The sequence below is a fragment of the Zootoca vivipara genome, chromosome 2 (genome assembly GCF_963506605.1).
Source record: "Zootoca vivipara chromosome 2, rZooViv1.1, whole genome shotgun sequence".
NCBI lineage: Eukaryota > Metazoa > Chordata > Lepidosauria > Squamata > Lacertidae > Zootoca > Zootoca vivipara.
The window spans coordinates 89,521,146-89,540,499 of NC_083277.1; the positions used below are offsets into that span (position 1 = coordinate 89,521,146).

The window sequence follows — 19,354 nt, forward strand, 5'->3', positions numbered from 1 at the left end:
GCACAGAAGGTTGCTATGTTTTCAAAATATAGAAAATGTTATCTATGGTTCACTTGATACAGAATGCCTTGGTAGATATTTTAGTTAGTCGCTTTATAAATATCAGTCTTTAATTTTAGGTTAATGTCCTCTGTTGGAGAGTTTTTCTCCATTTAAACTCTGTATGTAATAGGTACAACCCATTGTTTTGTTTTCTAAGTCAGGGAAGACCTACAGTACTCTGTAAATAAGGTAGTGGTGTTCATTAATTTCAATGATTCTACTCTGAATAGGATTAACATTGGTGACCATCCAAAATTTTCATTGTAATTTTGACACATGTTTATAATATCAACTCATTCTTAGAGGTATTGAAATGTGGGTGAGAGAGAAACCAAAATCCTGGCTGAATTGGAATATATAAAAACAAGTAATTGTCACTTATTTTAGTGAACCTTATTGGATGCATCAAATTTTATGGGTAAATTGTTGAGATGCAGCAGATAAATGCTTAGCAATACAGACATAAGAACACATAAAGAAGACAGCTGCAATAAACTATAGATATGTTTTTAAGAGCCCATAATATATCATTACGATTTCTACGTAGTGAGACTCACTTCTGGCTTGTTTTTATATGTTTGTGTGGCTGTCAAGATACACATTTAGTAATTATTTAATTTTCCTCGTAATCCAGATAGTTGAACAGTTTTTTTAAGGGGTAAAGTTTATGATTTAATCTCTCCCCCATAGCTGGTTATTGGAATTTCCAGTCATCATCTGACACCCTCTTCCTTCTACCCTTTCTGGCTACTGATACCTAACTGTGAACTCTGATACCAAACAGTGTATCAGAAATATTTAATATTCTCTTCACAGCTACAGGCATGTTTTATTCATACAGTTATTTTCCTGTTATCTGATATTATCAATTTTCTGTGCAAGCATTTGGTAACTTTCAGTTTTCTGAATATCTTCCACAGATACCTTTTGGTAGAAAAGACTCTTGTTTTTTGTTTTTGTTTTTTTAAAAACAATTTGTGTCTTTTCTATTGCCTTTTTTTTTTAAAAAAAAACCACTTTTGTTAGTTGGTTATAGATTTTAAATGCAAATTTTACTTCCCTGATGATGTTTGATGTCCTAGAGCATTAGTAGTAGCAAGTTATGATGCTTTCTACTTTTGTCACCTGGGACATGCATGGATTAGTAAATAAAGTTCATTATGAAAGAGAGATTCCTACTAATGCTGTAACCAAAGCAATTATGATGCATTCTGTGAACTCCTTGTCAGAGATGCTTCCATTGCAAAACTGACTATTGCACTGATCAAAAAATGAAATGGGCTTAGTGAGCACTAGGACTCATAAAGATAGCCCTTTCAGTGCATAGGTGGGAAAACCCAACATATTTTCCACTATCCATACATTCTGAAAGAGAAAATGTGCAGATGACAGGAATGGAACCTTGAGTTCATGGTGAATAATGCAATGAAAAACCTTAACCTAGTACAGTATGCGGCAGCTGTGAAAAAAGCGGATTGCATGAAAGGGATCATGCCTTTACAATATATGGTGTGACGACATTCGGCATTCTGTTGGTTGCTGCTTCTCAAAAGGATGTTGTAGAGCTGGAAAAAGGGTAGCAAGCAAAATTATCTGGAGGCTGGTGCGGAGAAACTGGATTGAGAAGTATCTTCCTCATACTATAAGTATGGGGGTCATCCTATAAAGTTGAATGGTGGGAAATTGAGGATAGACAAAAGGTAGCACTTTTTCAGACAGTGCATAGTTAAAGCTATATAATTTGCTTCCACAAGATCTGCTGATGGCCGACTTAGATGGCTTTAAAAGGGAACTACCGTAGATTAATTTATAAAGGGTAAGGCTATCAATGGCTGCTAGTCATGATGGCTATATGCTACCTCTAGGATTAGAGGCAGATTGCCCCTGAATACTAATTGTTGGGAAACAGTGGGAGAGGGCTATCTTCCTCATGTCCTGCTTGTGTGCTTCTCATAGGTACAGTATCTGGTTGGCTGTTTAGGAAATGGAATGCTGGATTATATAGGCCTTTGGTCTTATATAGCAGGGCTCTTCTTATGTCAACAAGCAGGCCATAAAACACTTTAATAGTGCAGTCTTATGCATGTTTACTTTTATACTTCAGTCACATTGATTACTACAAGGGAAGTGAGTATAGGATTACAGATGAAAAGCACGATATTAATCCACATGGGATTTATTTTTGTGTCCTTACACAGTGTGATTAACTGTTGAATCTTCAATACCTCATGTATTTCTAAATAGTATGCCAGTATTAGTTTGTTCTTCAGCTCTGTGGGTGTTAGCTCATCAAGGGCAGATGTCCTAAGCAATCAGTCTGAAGCTGTGGTGTATCCTTTTTCTGATTGGACTGTTTGTCATGTCTTTGGGAAATGCATATCACATTCTTCTGGAATAGGTAGTGAAAGCTACTATACAGTGGGAGAGATGAAAGACAAAGAAATGGGCCATATACTTATCATATGTTGACCAACATATTAGACACTTGTCTAATGAGATCACTAGCTAGTAGTTCCTGGTGTTGACCCTCATATTAGACTCCTTCAACATATATTCTACAAAAGGGATCTTCATTTTGAAAATAATTTCCAGACTAACCACCTGAAGGCTAGACCCCATGTATTGTTTTGAAGAGGTCCTTTAATCACTTTCACCTAGCAATAGCATTTTGCCCTGTTGCTAAGAAAGAATTGGGTTTTATAATTACTTTTGTGATTCTTGATTTATTCCTGAAGTTGGAATAGATGTATGCTTTTGGTGATTGTTATTAGCCCTTTTGGGCAGCCACAATATTAGGATAGTAATTAAACATTTTAACATTTTGTAGTATTTTAAATTTTAAATTCTTTTGATATTCATTATATCATAAATTGGAACATCACATGATCACTGTAGAAGAATCATATGCCCAGCAACAGAGGTTGTGTGCGATTTTGTTGTCATTTTTTAGTCAGACATTTTAGCAAGGTGTAACACTCCATCATCAGAATAAATAGTATCTCAAACTTGTGTTTGATAGCATTACAAAACCTTTTGTATGTGAAAATAGTCAATCTAGGAAAGAATAAACATTTTTGAGTCTGTTTCTCTGTACTTCTATTTTAAAATGCAAACAGATTTCCATGTGTAGGGAATTCAGTTTTATTTATAAGCAAAATGGTTGCCATAGTGATTGCCAGTTTTGGAACACTTATAAATCTAAAAATGTAGCCCTTAGAGATATACCTACTAAAACATCAACATGATAATTTTTTGGCACTCAGAATCTTAATGGCATAGAAATAAAGCTGCCGTGTGTGCGAGAATGGATAATACTTTTAAATTACATTTAGTTGTTCTATGCAGCTGGTCTTGTTGAGATAAATATGCACTTTTCCCAATGCTGTCATCTGGCTCCTTTCCAAAACAAGCTGGAGGAGGAGGTCAGGGGTGGGGCAGACTTCTACTTCAGCAAAGGAAGGCTTTCAGATGGAAAGAATTGCTAGAGAAAGTCCCTATGAGAACACTGCAGACTTAAAGCTTAGCTCCCACCCGGTTTCTATTCACACAGGGATATATGCTAATTTATTTGCTTTTTGAAATCTTACAATATTTCAGACAAAATCATTTCAAATGTGTACATCAATACACATTCATTAATCTGCTAAATTTTTCCATCTATTATGAACAATAGAAGATTGTTGCTTTGTTGTGTGACTAGGATTCTCATTCTTTACTTTGTAAGCTGCTTTTGGCTTGTGATGTTTTATTTATTGTTTATTTTTAGAACCCGTTTAAAATTCAGATTGCAAGATAATGTCATATTTGGAATATTTCCCCCCTGGTCTTGAAGCTGCAGGAAGGAGTTCATCAGGCCATTTAGTAGTAGAGATGAATGATAAGAAACCTCTTAAGTGCCCGGTGTTGATGTAGTCTAGCCAATTTTGTATCAGCTGTTACCTTCTGGTGATAATGGGTAGAGGTTTTCAGTAGCTTTATAAAGACATCAGCCAGGTCAAAAGAATTTAAAGACCCAATATATTTTGCTGAATTGCAATACGTTATGGCAATAACAAATTTAATTACAAAACTGACTTTCAATTGTTCATATTCTTTGTATTTAGAGGATAAATATAGCAAGTTGTGGAAACAGATTAGTCATACGTGCTGTCTTCCTATCCTGCAGTCTATTCAGAAACATTCTAAATTGAAGGACTGTTGTATTGTTGGCTGTGGAGCTTGCTTTAAAGTATGTGTGTACTGGCTAAGATCCAGAGAGCTCCCATTTATGTGTACAAAGAAGTTGTGCATATGCAGAAGGAGGTGATCATTAAAAAAATAATAATTCTGGTGGCATCTTCTCATTGCTCATGGGATGCTGCTCCAGAGAACTTGTGATCATTGTGATGGGTACAGAGGGCTGCGGGAGAGGAAAGCTAAAAGTTGTGCATGCATGCATGATATTCTGTATGTTGACCCATACTGTGAGTTAAAAGCAAACATCAATTGTAAACATTTCCACTCAGAAATATAGAGTGCACAAACAGCTTCATTCTCAAGTAAAAATCAGTGTGTATTTTATGAGATTTTTTTTTAATGGTCGCTTATTTCTTTAATCTTGTTAAGCCTTCTATAATTCTAGCCTGTTTTCCCCTTGCTCTCTCTGTGGAAACCTATTATGAACTGTGCCACATGTCAGCATGTGATTGCTTTATTTTTATTTTTTAAATATATTTACTTCAATAACATTCCTCCTGAATGTTCATTTGGGTGTGGTTTTGTATTTTAAGAATAGATGCAACCCATGCACAAACTTTGACCCATGAAACATAGTGTCTGATACAGTAAAGGCTAGTTACCAGAGCCCCTCTTGTTATATTTTACAGCTGTGGAGGGCTTAAGAGAGTGAAAGCAGTATCTGTGCTACAGAAGTGATGTTTTATGGCTGGCTGCCCAGATTGTCTAGCTTTGCACACAGCTCTGCAGTTTGTCTTCAGAGTGCTGGAGAGGTGGAATGTATTCTTAATAAATAGCCTCATCTCTGCAGAATTGCATTTCCCTATTTCAAAAAGGGGTCCTTTTTCCAATCTTCATATTTATTTAAAAAGTTGTAGCTTAACTACCTAATATTAAATTTTGTTTAAAAACTGACTGGGCTACCATTGCTCAAATATCGTTTTAGAAAGACTGCTCTCAGAAACAATGTTAGTTCCACACCCACACCCCACTCCGAATGAGATTCTTAATTGGTTTGAATAGCCCTAAAACAATATTGTTGTAATTGCCACCTTGCTTTAACTGTCAGGACAGTAACCCCTTCTTCTCCATCTGCCTTGCTCCTGTGACATATTGTAGTCAAGGAGAATCATGCACATGGCATACCAATATTTCTATAGCAGTCTTTTGTTGGTACATGTCTGCTGACCTCTCTTCCCTTGTGTCTGATCATGGCTGTTGTCTCTCACCCCACTCCTTAAGTTGGTATTTCCTAATATATTCAGAGCTGATTTTTTTTTTAATTGTAGAGGGGGTTCTTCAGGAACAAAAGTAAAAGTAAAATTGGCTGCATTCACTTGGTGCCCTTGCACAAGTTCAGGACTTTTGATCCATCAGGAGGTGCCCAATAACAGAGGAAGGGAGCAGATTGCCAGCCCCCCCTCCCTCTCAACCTTTAGTACCCTGCCCTGAAAATCAGTTGTGAAGGCTCTCCTCAAGAAGAGACTTTCTGGGGGATGCAGGTGGGTGTTTTTGTTTTAAAGAAGAATTCCTCTCCTCCATAGACTCTCTCTTGTCCTCACCCTACAGCCATGTATTTTGAAGTTCTAGGGGTAATAGCATTTCATATGCTTTGTGAATCCCCTGAAGATGAATCCTAAGGAAAGCAAAAGCCCAATAATAATAGGGGATTGTTTTATTGACCCCCAGCACTGCCTATTCCATCTGCCACATGGAAATCATATGCTGCCACCTGTGCAGTTGGAGGGACAAGACAGCACATGTACACATACATTGAGGAGTGCTTAAGGGAGAAACATATGCCTCCCCTATCAACCTTGCTCATCTTAAGGGGACCCACACATTTTAATAATTTTGGATGCTATAAATTGCTGTTGGTTCATCATGGTTTACCTTGAGGAGTGCTAATTTATACCTGTGAAATGCAACGTCTAACACAGTACAGTGGTACCTCAGGTTACAAACACCTCGGGTTATAAACACTTCGGGTTAGAGACTCCGCTAACCCAAAAGTAGTACCTTGGGTTAAGAACTTTACCTCAGGATGAGAACAGAAATTGTGTGGCAGTAGCACGGCAGCAGCGAGAGGCCCCATTAGTTAAAGTGGTACCTCAGGTTAAGAATGGTTTCAAGCTTAAGAACGGACCTCCGGAACGAATTAAGTTCATAACCAGAGGTACCACTGTACTCTGTTTTCCCTGTATATTTAGCATGAATTGTTTTTGTGAAAGGAAAGCAAGTTTGGGAGCAGCTACTGCTACACTGGTCAATGGATGGGGCCAAGTTTGTAGTCTTCCTCAGAGGCAGGAAGTGTGGTTTCTCAGTGGCCCTTGGTGCCATGACTGATGGCAGACATCATTGGTAAATCAGTTCAAACTTAGGTTCTGTGTTAGAACTGCATACAATAATGGGAGACTGCAATGAAAAAGTGGTATAGGAACCCAGCTTTGTGCTCTTCTGGGTTTCACTATTCTATACATCTTCGTCTAGAACCAGATGGACGTGATTGCCACTCTTCCACACCAAGGCTAGTAAAGTAGCTTCTGAACTAGATTAGGATAAGAAGTTTCAAACACGTCTTTACAGTGATGTGTACTAGAATTCTTAAATAATGTATGTTATAGGTTGTTTTGATAATTCAGTATAGATGCTGTTAAACTGTGGAATTAAAACTGCACCTTTTAAATGCAACTTTAATCAAGAAAACAAAAGAGCAGTATTACATAGAAACAAGAAGGCTTAATAGAAATAAAGAGGATTATGAAGCAATTTAAGCATTACAACTTCAGATGGCATCAGGGTTGGATGGTATGCTAATCAGTTTTGGCTTTTACCAGGTAAAATGATGGGTTTATAACCTTTAAGGGCTCAGCTTTCTCATTAAAAGAAAAACTTCGACAAACATGCACTACAGGTGGAATCCAACACTGTTTAAGTTTGCTTCCCCTTGTGCATTGGGACTTCACCTCTCATCCCTGTACAGGTCTCTGTGTGCTCCCCAAATTTCGTTGGAGGGTTCCCCAAATCATCTGGAGAATATTTTGAGTGCACATGGACTATTGCATGGGGGAAGAGAATAAGGTAAAGTCCTGTTGTGCAAGTTGGTTCATTCTACTTATGAACAGACAGTGTTGGATACAAGCCTATTTTGGCATTATTGTATTTGGGCATGTATTGATAATGAGCTTAGAAAGGTAGTAGTAAATGAAAAATGACATAAGACTGCACTGTGTGTAATACAGTGGTACCTCGGGTTACAAACGCTTCAGGTTACAAACACTTCAGGTTACAAACTCCGCTAACCCAGAAATAGTACCTTGGGTTAAGAACTTTGCTTCAGGATGAGAACAGAAATCGTGTTCTAGTGGCGCGGCGGCAGCAGGAGGCCCCATTAGTTAAAGTGATACCTCAGGTTAAGAACAGTTTCAGGTTAAGAATGGACCTCTGGAACAAATTAAGTTTGTAACCAGAGGAACCACTGTACGCTTCTCCTCAGGTGAGCAAATTACATAGTTACATGGTGCCTTTTTAATATGCTTTGTGTATTTTATTAAGAAAAAGTTGATTTAGCAAAATTGATGGTACATAAAAGAGGCTTGCCTACAGAAATACTACAGTATTCAAAAATTAGGTTCATGGATACAATTTGAATTTTCTCTTTTTCTAGTTATATAGCTATGTGTATCTATAAATGGCAGTTCATAGGTTCCTTTTTACAAGCCCATCTCCCACTGAGTACCTTTTTTCTGAATGCAGGGGACAGACTGGATTATCTCTAAACTTTCAAAAGTTATTCACCTTGGGTATGTACCGTAAGGTTTGGTAAACTCATCTATATTGGGGCTAATACAGTATTTTTAGCTTACAAGAGTGCATTTCTTGTACTTGAATGGCTTAAGGCAGGATTAAGCAAATTTCATTAAAAAGTGCTCTTTGTGGATTTCAGCTTTCACCTGTATGAGAATAGTATGGAATGATATGATGGCTTCTCATATTACATTAAAGAGCATTACTGTTTAGTAGCTATAAAATAGTATTTCAGTAGCAGTTAGAGTCATTTGTATAAGCTACAAAGACAATGTTATAGAAAAGGGTGCCTTTCTGTTTGAGGTTCAGTGTAGCAAGTGCAAAGCACTTAATATTCTGCCTTAGTAGTATAACCACCATAATAAATCTTAATTCCAAGTATTTCTAAGTCCTCTATTTTGTCACGTAAGCAAAAGTTTTCTCACTTAATCCCACCCACTCCTGATTTGGTGTTTCCCTCCTCTTGAGAATCCTAGGACCCTTGACATTTCATTGTGTCTCTTGACTAGCTCGCCAGGGGTCTGAGTTTAGAATTCTTCCCATCTACTTAATACACTGAATTCCATATTCACAATGCTTCTAACAAGTATGGAATTTAGAAAACTTTTAAAGGGTCTATTGAATTTACAAAAGAAACGGTCAGTTCATTGAAGAGTTACATCTGCAGCTTGGATGTGGTTTTACTACAATGTGAAGTGGGAATATATCGCAGAAATAAAATGTTCAAAAATTCTTTTGAAAAATCACATTTTCAAAGCAATCCTAAGCTTTAAGCCAGCAGTTTCCAACCATTTTTCCCCAGAAACTGTCAACTAGTTTGGGATATGATTTACCTTGTTCTGTGAAAGAACTGTTGTGCTTTTTAAAAGTACAACCAGTGTGGAATTGAGACCCATTCAGTTATGATTTTTTGGGGGGTAAGATGCCTAGTTTGCCAGTCCTCAAAAAACAGTGAGAAGATTTCTCCCATTTCCCACAAGCCTAACCTACTAGCAACCTCCTCCTGGTTTCCTTAGTGATTTTGAACAACTTAGTTCAAGTTGTTCATTGCAACATCACTTCTGGTAAGAATGATTGCAAGTGAGGGGGGAGACTAGCAGCTGCTGCAGCAGTGTTAGAACCTAAGTGGCAGCAGATGTTAAGCTGAATATTGTGTTAGTTCACCCATAATGTCAAAGCATGGATTGGTGCTATTATAGGAATGATTTCTGTGCTCACACTTCCCTTGTTTTCCCTGAACACTGCAATTCCCTCTCAATATTTTGACAAACTGTAGCAGGTTTGCTACCAATGGCATTAATATCTAGATTGGCAGTCTGAATCATGTTCTTGCTTTTCAAACCTGAGTTTGATCCTGGTATGCAAGGTGAGCACAAACCATAGTGGTCTGATGGAAATTTGTGTGTATAAGGAGAAGAGGGAGAGGAGAGAGCATGTGAGCCCAAGACTCATTCCAAAGTGCCAAAAATTGGGAACACTTACATGTGGACCAAGTTATTGTAGCAAGGCATCATGTAATCACCATCAAACATCACTTGGGGCATTTGTGAAGTGGCGGTAGCTTTGCAGAGACCTATAAGGCCTGTATATTTGATTTATTTCAGTTGCATAAGGATGGGTTCCCTCCCCTTTTTATCCTGGTTGTTTAACAGTCATTTCTTGATGGAGTAGTGATTTGCTACCTTTCACAATAATGGTGGAATTTTCAGTATTAAAGTCTTGATAGCATGATTAGGGATTATGTTGAAGCAGAGACTGCCAATTGAATTAAGAGGTCTTCCTAACTGCCAACCTGTGCTATTAACTTCATTGTTTTTAGCCTCTGTTATCCCAAAGTGAGAACAGAGGTGAGGAAATTATCTGATTATCCAGGAGCACTGTCTTCTTTTTCATTTTCTTCAACTGAGAGTTTACCCTTTGACTGGGTAAAAAAATTGTAGTGCAGAAAAAGCAAGATCAAGATTGCCATTCCAGTGAATTGCCCAATATATTCATGGCAGTTACTAGGATCACTCAGTTTTCTGCTCCCTAAAGACCTATGATGCTTGTGGGATCTATGCAGGTCTGGCTCCAGAGCTTTGGGAGGCATTGCCAGGCTGCCCTGAATGGGCCCTGAGAGTCCTCAGTGGCTCCTCCAGTGCCCATTGCCACTTGGGCCCTTGTGAAGCCACTGCTGATGGTGCCAACATGGTGCTCATGGGATTGCCTCATTGGTTTACCTAACCGTGCTGCTCAGCTCACAGTCCATTACAGTGTTGCTGCTGGATAAGTGCACAAGAGGGTAGAGCAGTCATCAACCTTCCCTTCCCTCTTGTGGTGCCAGTGCTTCAGTGGGTCCTGGCTCATTACAACACCAGTGTTGCTGCTGTCAGGGGCTCAAGTGGCAGCAGGTATTGGTGGGGACAGGCAAGGCTTCAAGTGACAATAGGCCCCAAGAGTGTGTAAGTTGTCCATGCTTATCTCTAGTAGCATTTTTCAACAAGTTGGTTTATATGAATGTGGAGCACATACTTGCGGTTGAAATTGCTGCTGCTGCTGTTGAACAAACTTGAAGAGCCCTGCTGAACCAGGCCAATGGACCACCAAACCCAGCATCTTGTTTCCACAGTGGCTGATTTGAACACAAGAGCCCTCTCCCTATGGTTTCCAGTAACTACCATTCAGCTATGGAGGCAGAACACTGGGGGGAGGGGGCAACAAAAGAGAAGAATAGACAAGAAAAATGGGGGCTCTTTTCTTTCAGAGTAATACAAGTGGGGAAGATTCTAATGCCTCCCTTTTCAGTCCAAATACCTCTTTTAGCATGTATTTTTACTTAATCATTCCATGTTCATGCAAGTCTAGCTAACAGGCTTGCTCTTTATAACAGCTTCTGCATGGGAGAATTGCTGGAAATGAGGAATTTGCATTAGTTATGGCTCGTATTGGAGCACGTGCATATCCACATTTTAGCCAAGCTACAAAAAAAGAAGAAGTTCTATGCCCAGGTAATCAGCTCTCTGGCAAGTAAGGTTGAGATCTGTCACCATTTATAAATTTAGCACATTGAGCAAGTTTTGCATACATTTGTGGGGTGTGAGGGTATTAAAATAATTTATTTAGGTTTTGCTAGTCGTTAAAGGGCTAGAACATTGATGCTGTACCCAGTCATAGATGCCCTGCCCCCTAACTATTGGGAGTTTCTTTCAAGCATAATGTGATAATATGTACAAACTTTTTAAAAATGAAAACAGAGATTCAGGAAGCTGGACAAGTCATCTATTGCTTTGTTTTTTTCAGAATTGTAGCATGGGCACAACCTCACCATTGGCATCCTTTTGAAGAGACTCCAGTGTCCATCAATGACCTACAGTAATTAATTGAGTAATACTTTCTTCTATGTTGAGAAATCCCTCACAAGGAAGAGTTAACTCTCTTACATTGGGTTACATTTCTTCCTCCTATAATATCCCTCTTTTCAGTTTAATTTGCCAAACTTAAACCATTCAGTCTGAGAAGCATTCTGTGCCAGCTTCTTGCCTCAGGCTAAACTTGTTTTGGAAAGTTTCAGGGTAATGGTTCAGCCATTTCAGAGGAAAGAGATGGGGAAGCATGCTGTTTTAGTGCTTCCATCTTTTGGCGGAATACACTGAAACAAAAAGAAAATTCCCTGAGAAAGCTTAAGTTTACAGCAGCTGATTGCTTTGAACTACTGCTATGTTTCTTGATTCTCAGTAGGTATGGCCAGATGTTAGGGTAGACATCAGCTACGAACATTCATGCCCAGTTTTCTTTTGGTAGTGCAAAGATAGTACTGGTATGTCTTTCACTATGTATTAACAATATGTCTTGCTCACTGGATCCCAAAGAGGATAGCGTATAGTTGGGAGTGATGGAAGAAATTTCTAGAGTGGTATGTAGATGGAAATGCTGAGAAGAGGCCAGGATTGCCAAAGCCAATAGCAGAAAGTGGATTATGGAATCAGTGGCCTATTGGGCAAAGTGTGGGATAGTGTGCACACACTCATTTTTCTTCCCTCTCTTATGTTGGGGGTGATGTCAAATAGTTGACTTACTAAGCTTTGTTGCAGGAGAGGCTGGGCAAAGGATTGGGTAAGAGTTGAATGTGTGATGTGATGGGATACAAGAGACCTGGTGGTGGGGTTTGATTGGCACTTCTAATTGTGTATGTACATCTTTGGGAGGAATTGGCTAGAACAGGCTGATGAAAGAGGGGTGACAAAGTAATGAAAGTTGGGTGAAGACATAGGAATATATATGAGTTCAATTTAGGCAATATATTTTTTTGTTTATTCTTTTTAGAACTTCTTCCTATAGGAAGGGATAGAATAGTTCAAGGCTGTGGAACCTGTGCCTTCTTCTCCAATGATACTGGACTGCCAGCTTCCATCACCCCCTGCCAGAATGGCCAAAGGTCAGGGATGGTGGGAGTTGGAGTACAATAGCATCTGGAGGGCCATAGACTCCCCACCCCTGGTTTAGTGTAGACATCTCAGTGTGGTGTCTCATAATCAATGTACTGTACTGACATTTAATTATCCAGTTTATAGATCCTCTCTGATTCAGACCTTCACAGGTGTACTGTGATATTGTTGCCTTGCTCATTTGTTACAGTGGAGGCAACTTTCTGCTTGTAGCCAGTGCTCTTGCCATTGAAATGATTACTGAAGCCCTTGCATGTACTGTACACAACTTCCATGTCTGTATGCCAGTAGATTATAGCAGTTTAAGCACCATTCTAAATCTGGTAGCATGGTAAAGCTTCTGTTCACAGTTTCAAGCCACTTTTGACACAACAGTGGCAAACAGGAATGAAATCTTCATGTTCAGTGGTCTCTTTCATCTTTCAGCCAATGCTTCGTTTCTGTGTTTCAAAATAAACAAACAGAGAAAGAGGAATGTGTAACATATACTAGGGTTTTATCAATGCCTTTGTAATCACAGTTCTAAAAATAACTTCTTGAACACTGAAGAACCTTAAATATTATCCTTTCATTTCACTGCTAGATGATTAGATGTGTCAGCAGAAGCTACTGTTTGACAGACCATTTGGATATTCAGTTCTAATATTTTAAGCTTATTTAAGTGCATGTATTAAAAAATATCATTAGGTAAAACAGTTATGAAAACTGAACTCTATTTTTAAAAAAACCTAAGTATCCTTTTCTGACTTAATTTGAGCTGCTTTAGGCTGCAGTCCTATACAACTGTACCTGGGAATACTTCCCATTGAATACCTTAGAATTAAAAGTAAACTTCATTAATAGGATTGAGCTATTAAACTCAGAAACATATATTTAGAAAAAATAGTGTTTCATTGTGAATTACACTTATGCCTCTTACACTTATCACTAATACATTAATTTGATGGTATTCAAATCACATTGTATTTTTAATCAAGAAGAAAATGTTTGTGGTTCTCTGATTAGTTTTGAGAGATTCTAATTCAGTAATGTTTTGAAGCTAGTTAAGTACTGCTTTAAATAAACAAATGAATATGTGTAGAGAAACTAACATTGGAGACAGTAGATCAGATCCTATAATATTCATAATACATTTTAATATTTGGTCATCTCTAGTGAAATATTCCTAGAATCATAGAATTGAAGAGTTGGAAGGGAACCTGAGGGTCATCTAGCCCAAACCCCTGCAATGCAGGAATGTCAGCTAAAGCATACATGACTGATGGTCATCCAACCTCTGCTTATAAACCTCCAAGGAAGGAGAGTCCACCACCTCCTGGGGGAGCCCTTTGCACTGTTGAACAGCTCTTACTGGCAGAAAGCTCTTCTTAATGTTTAGTCAGAGTCTTCCTTTCCAAATACACTCAACTACAGCTAAAACTGAAGCATTTCCCGAATAAGTTAAAATTTACGTGAGCCTTCCTTTCAATTTAGATCTTTGTGAGAAGTCTTCTGAAGTGACATACATGGCTACTGGTGAGAAGGTCTTCTCAGTAAGACATGTTTATGTCATGCTTTTCTACTATTTTAGGAGTCATTCAAAGGCCTGTTGTCTTGAGTTTTTAATGCCACCTAAATTACTTGATTTTATTTTTATCTTCTGAATAAGTTGCTTTTATGGATTGCAGTTTTGTATTTTGCTTGTTTGTTGTTACCTGACTTGTTGCTCTTGAGAAGCCAGGTTAATAAATTTTGCTAATAAATACAAAATAGCAGGAATTCACTCTATCCTACAGTCCAGCCCTTTTGAATTACAACTTTATGCATTGATATTTTGAAAGGAAAAATAGTTGTTTCCAAATTCATGTGGAATACAGTAGCTGTAAGGTTTTAGGAGTATGTGTAATGGAAAAAAAGGACATTCTGGGTCCATTACCTAGTGCCAGTTCAGAGATGCTGAACCTAAGGATGAAAAGCAAAGCTGTGATTAAATGCTTCGTATCTAACAAAATAAGCAAGAAATTGCAGGTCAGAATAAAACAATGTGATGAACATGGGGCAAAAGATTCCTGCATTGCAGGGGTGGACTAGATGACCCTCGTGGTACCTTCCAACTCTACAGTTCTGTGATTCTATTATTCTATGAATTATATCTATATATCTTTATCTGCAAAATATGAATTTAAGTCAGTAGGTGACAATCTTCCAACAGGCTAGAGTACTTTAGCAAGTCTTAAAATGGCTGTAAGACTTCAGTATTCATGCAGAATGATTTAAAAAAAAAAAGAGGGTAGAAGTGGGTGTAACTGCATGATCTGATCCTTATGTGGATATTAAGGATCTATCTGTACACATATTCAGATCTAACTCTGTATTCTGCAACATTTGAAAGTCACTTTCCAACGTCAGCCCCTAAGTGTGTAACTTGTTTTGTAATCTACTCAGGATTTGCTTGTCTCCAGTGTACATGAATTGTAATGATCCTATACTGGATCTTTATATAATATAGTCTGACAAAAAGGCTTCCTTGTCTTAAACATGCTGTTCATCATTTGAAAAGAAAATATTCCATAATCCAAAACTCCTCCCCCATTCCCCCCCCCCCAATGGGGACAGATTTGGAAAAAATGGTGGGAGAAGTTTCTCTTCAAATCTTTGTGTGTTTTTTTTCTGTGTCTTCCCATCTCTAAGCCTAACAAACAAACTGAACCTGCAGCAGAAGTTATGCAATTAGCCTTTGTTCTCTTGGAGCTCTCCTTCAGTTCCTGTGGGTTAAAGGGCTGCGGTGTAATACAGAGCTGTGAGGGTGAAAAACCTGCTATCCACTTCTAGAAACCTGTCATTATAATCAAGGTTAGCCTCTGTTGCAGTGATGTTCTTGACTGTGAGCTTCTGCTTTCTTCAGCATAAGTGTCTCTCTGTTGTTTGTTTCTGTGAGGACATGAAAGTTGCTTCACATATTGGGACAGTGTTAAGGTGGGTCATCTACCACTGCAGGGCACCTTGGAGGAAATAAGTGATCGTCCTTCCACAGCTAGCAGTTGAGGCACTCTGCAGCCTTCTTGAAGTGCAATGGAAAGGAGGGGAGAGATTGATGGGTATCATCAGCATATTGATGATACCACATTCCAGATGACTGAACAACCTTTTGCAGGGTTTTAATGTACATGCTGAATTTCATGAGGGCCAAGATGCATCCTGGTGGGACCTTCACATCCCCAAAGGCCATGAAATCAAGCAGTGAATGTTTCTTACCTTGTCAGGGATTGGATGCTGTTTGGAGGAAGAGAAGACAGGGGAGGGTTTTTCACATCTTGCCCTGTGATGTTGCCTAGGGAGTAGCATCAGGGGATAAGAAGTGGTAAATGGGGCAGGGAAAGTAGGGGAATAAGGTATGTAAAGGACTGGAGCATTCCCTTCAAACCACTCACCATTCAATTTGATGTTTATTCTGAGCCAAACTTAGACATGAATGGATAATTTGGTGGCTTATTTCTACAATACAACACAGTCAGATAAAATACTGTATATTCCTGCATATAAGACTACTTTTTAACCCAGGAAAAACTTCTCAAAAGTCTTATACGCAAGGTCGTATTTTTTATATGGCGAGTATATCCCAAACTCTATATTTTAACTGGAAAAGTTGGGGGTCGTCTTATACGCCCAGTCGTCTTATACGCCGGAATATACATTAAAACTGCAGAAATGATTTTAACACAATCAATTTAAAAAACCACTAAGAGCCAGAACTGCAAATACCTGCTGAAATCTAATTGTGGGCAACAAAAGAGCCAGGTGTACCTCTCTGGCTATAGCAGGTGGAAAATTCCCTATCTCTCCTACCCATTGCATAACTCACGTTTTCCTCCATGCAAATATAAGGGAAGCCTATCTTTTTACATGAACGGGAAAGGCTACTTCCCTGCCATCTTGCTGTACTCCATTGCTTGGAGTACTTTTTTCCTAGTTAGTCTTGCTTCTGGTATCAGGGTAGGTCTCGGAGAAAGCTGGACTGGAGCAAGGAAGAGTGGGTTAAAAATCATTTTTAAAAATTGTAAATGCTAAGTTTCGCTATGAGTCAATTTTAAATAACCTGCTGATAAGCATCCTAGCCCAACAGTTACTCTCTAAACCACATCCAAGCCTCTACCATATACCATACATTGAGTTAAAGGAGCCTTTTCTACACATATGAATATTGACACTCTACTCACCAAACCCAGGTCTTTCATAATAAGGTAACTGAGCATGATTTTATGGTCAGTAGTACACTTTATATAAATATTTGATTTCAGTCAGCTTTTTTGTTGCTGTCCTTCCACACGAGTTTCTTTTTATGTAAAGAACAGAACATCACCCACCCACACCCAAAATGTAAAGGGGCCAAAACATATGGATTGCTTCCCTACTACATCTAGTTCCATGCTTAGCCATCTGCATGTCATATTTAAAAACTAGTTCTCTCACTGGAATGCAACAGTAGTGAAGAACTGGGATGGAGGGACATGATAAATCCTGTTTTCAAATCCATTTTTCATCATTTTCTGTTTTTCCTTCCAGAAGTGGTTAGTGGCGAAAATGAGCATCTGGTGAAGGAGATGTGCATTGGAGGGTGGGGGATTTGTTTGGGTTGTGACCTGTGCAGGGCAATTTGCTGAATAGATTTAGGGCAGTGGTTTCCATTTTCCTAAGTATTGCGGACCCCCTGTCTTTCAAAAGTCAAGCCATGGACCCCCTACTTTTGAAATGTTATCTCAGTGGTAGCTTTCATTATGTGGCTGGTGCCCCAGACACCCTGGGTGGGGTATGCAGACTCCCTACTGGGAACCACTGTTTAGGGGCTGGGGATCATTTACCTTCTAGAGCAGGCATCTCCAAACTGCGGTCCTCCAGATGTTTTGGCCTACAAATCCCATGATCCCTAGCTAACAGTACTAGTGGTCGGGGAAGATGGGAATTGTAGTCCAAAACATCTGGAGGGCCGAAGTTTGGGGATGCCTGTTACCAGTGAAGTTGTTGGACTACTGGTATTTCTAAAATTGTCCCCTAGCAGCATGTTCACTTCACTTACGGAGGACTGCACAAGGGGATATACAATCACAGACACAAATCTAATATTACAATAAGATAAAATCCACTCAATCAAGTCTCCTAAAGTTGGAGGGGGCGATATCTGGAGAGGCATCCAGAACAACATTATTGAACTGCAGTTGAAAGAATAATTTGGAGAAACACTTAAGATATACAATTATTTGATTTTTTTCCTTGTGTGATCTTTGAATCAGTAACTTTTAACAACTGATGGAGAACATGAGTTTCAGCCTTTTAAACGCTGTTTCAGTACTCATCTGGAGAGCAGGAATACCAGCGACAATTTTAGCAAAGGTTTTAATATCTTTGCCTGGTGTTTGTAGTAGTGAAGAATAATTTCTTTTTAAAAAATTAGAAAAGGCTAATGTGTTTGTAGGCCTTCCTTTGACCAGGACTTGCTTGGAATTCTCTCGCACTTTCAAAGTTGTCAGCTGCGCTGGCTGCATAGGTGTAATACATTTCATCTTTTGAAACACCCAACATCAAAACTGTCATGCAACCTCTCATTTTAATTATGAATCCCAGTCTTTTCTTTATTATCTGGCAGATTCCGTTATAGTGAAAGCAGGATATAGGACTACAACCCGCAAATCAATGGCTCTTTCCCTTCTTTTCCCTTTATGGAAGCCTTGAAAATGCAGCCTTTCTGCATCTATCTAGACTTGGAACAGAAAGGGGCCTTGCTTTAACACCCTTGGAGAAACCTCCCGAACACCTGCTTATGGAACAATTCATCATGAGCCAGTTACTAGATTTTCTTTTTAGGTTGTCTTCAACTACCATTGTAGCTGGAACTTTCTTCCAAGTGCCTTTTACACTGTAACATTCTCACTGCAGTGCGAGAAGGACACAGTTTATGTGTTTGTCTACTCTATATATACATTCAAGGATTATTTTGTTGAAGACTGGTGCCCAAATTTTAAATTTTAAACAGAATATGAGGCTGGTAGTTATTGGGTAGATCCACAGTATTCTGTGGGATCAAAATTAAGCATTCATGTTTTGTAAATAAACTAGTATTTTTTCACCACTTTGTGAAGTTCATCTCCCCCCCCCCTTTTGAAGTTTCATAGCTTTTGCCCATGGGTCATCAATTGATCATCCCTCATGAAACAGAATTAGACTAAAGGATAACAGTTGCACAACCCTTAGTTTGAAAGGATAACAGTTGTGTGTTGGTTGAGATCAACTATTTGGGGTGTGGGGGTGGGGCAGTATTTCTAGTGTAGCTCTCCTTCATGAGATGCAGTCAGTATGTGGCAAAAGTGAATCTTCTAATTTGTGAGAGATGGGGGGAAAGCACCCCTTCATACTAGCAGACATGTGAGCCTCCAGCCAATACAGCAGAGGAAGAAATCGGTGTCATTTTTTTCCTGATAGCTTATTGCTGTGTAGATAGGTATGAAGTAGAGGTGTGTATTTGAGTGGTGATAAGTTACAGTGAAATCATGTCTTTAAAAAACCTAAAGAGTTTTCCTGTCCTCCCTCCCATCTTCTCTAGAGGATTAGAACAAAACCCTAGAACAGATTTGGGGGAAGGGGTGCAAGACAGAAATCCTTGCACTAATAGGATGACTTCATTAAACCCACAATGTTTAAAATAATGGTGGCCAAACTTGGCCCTCCAGCTGTTTTGGGATGACAGTTCCCATCATCCCTGACCACTGGTCCTGTTAGCTAGGGATGATGGGAGTTGTAGTCCAAAAACAGCTGGAGGGCCAAGTTTGGCCACCACTGGTTTAAAAACTTTGCCGCACACCAGCAGTGACATTTGCCTTTCCTTATTTTGTATG

General features: G+C 38.9%; 1 protein-coding gene across 7 annotated transcripts in view; it reads left to right on the forward strand.

Moving 5' to 3' along the window:
- Positions 1–19,354, forward strand: part of TNRC6C (trinucleotide repeat containing adaptor 6C) — a 115,756-nt gene that overhangs the window by 2,367 nt on the left and 94,035 nt on the right. The gene's annotated exons all lie outside the window — the stretch shown is intronic.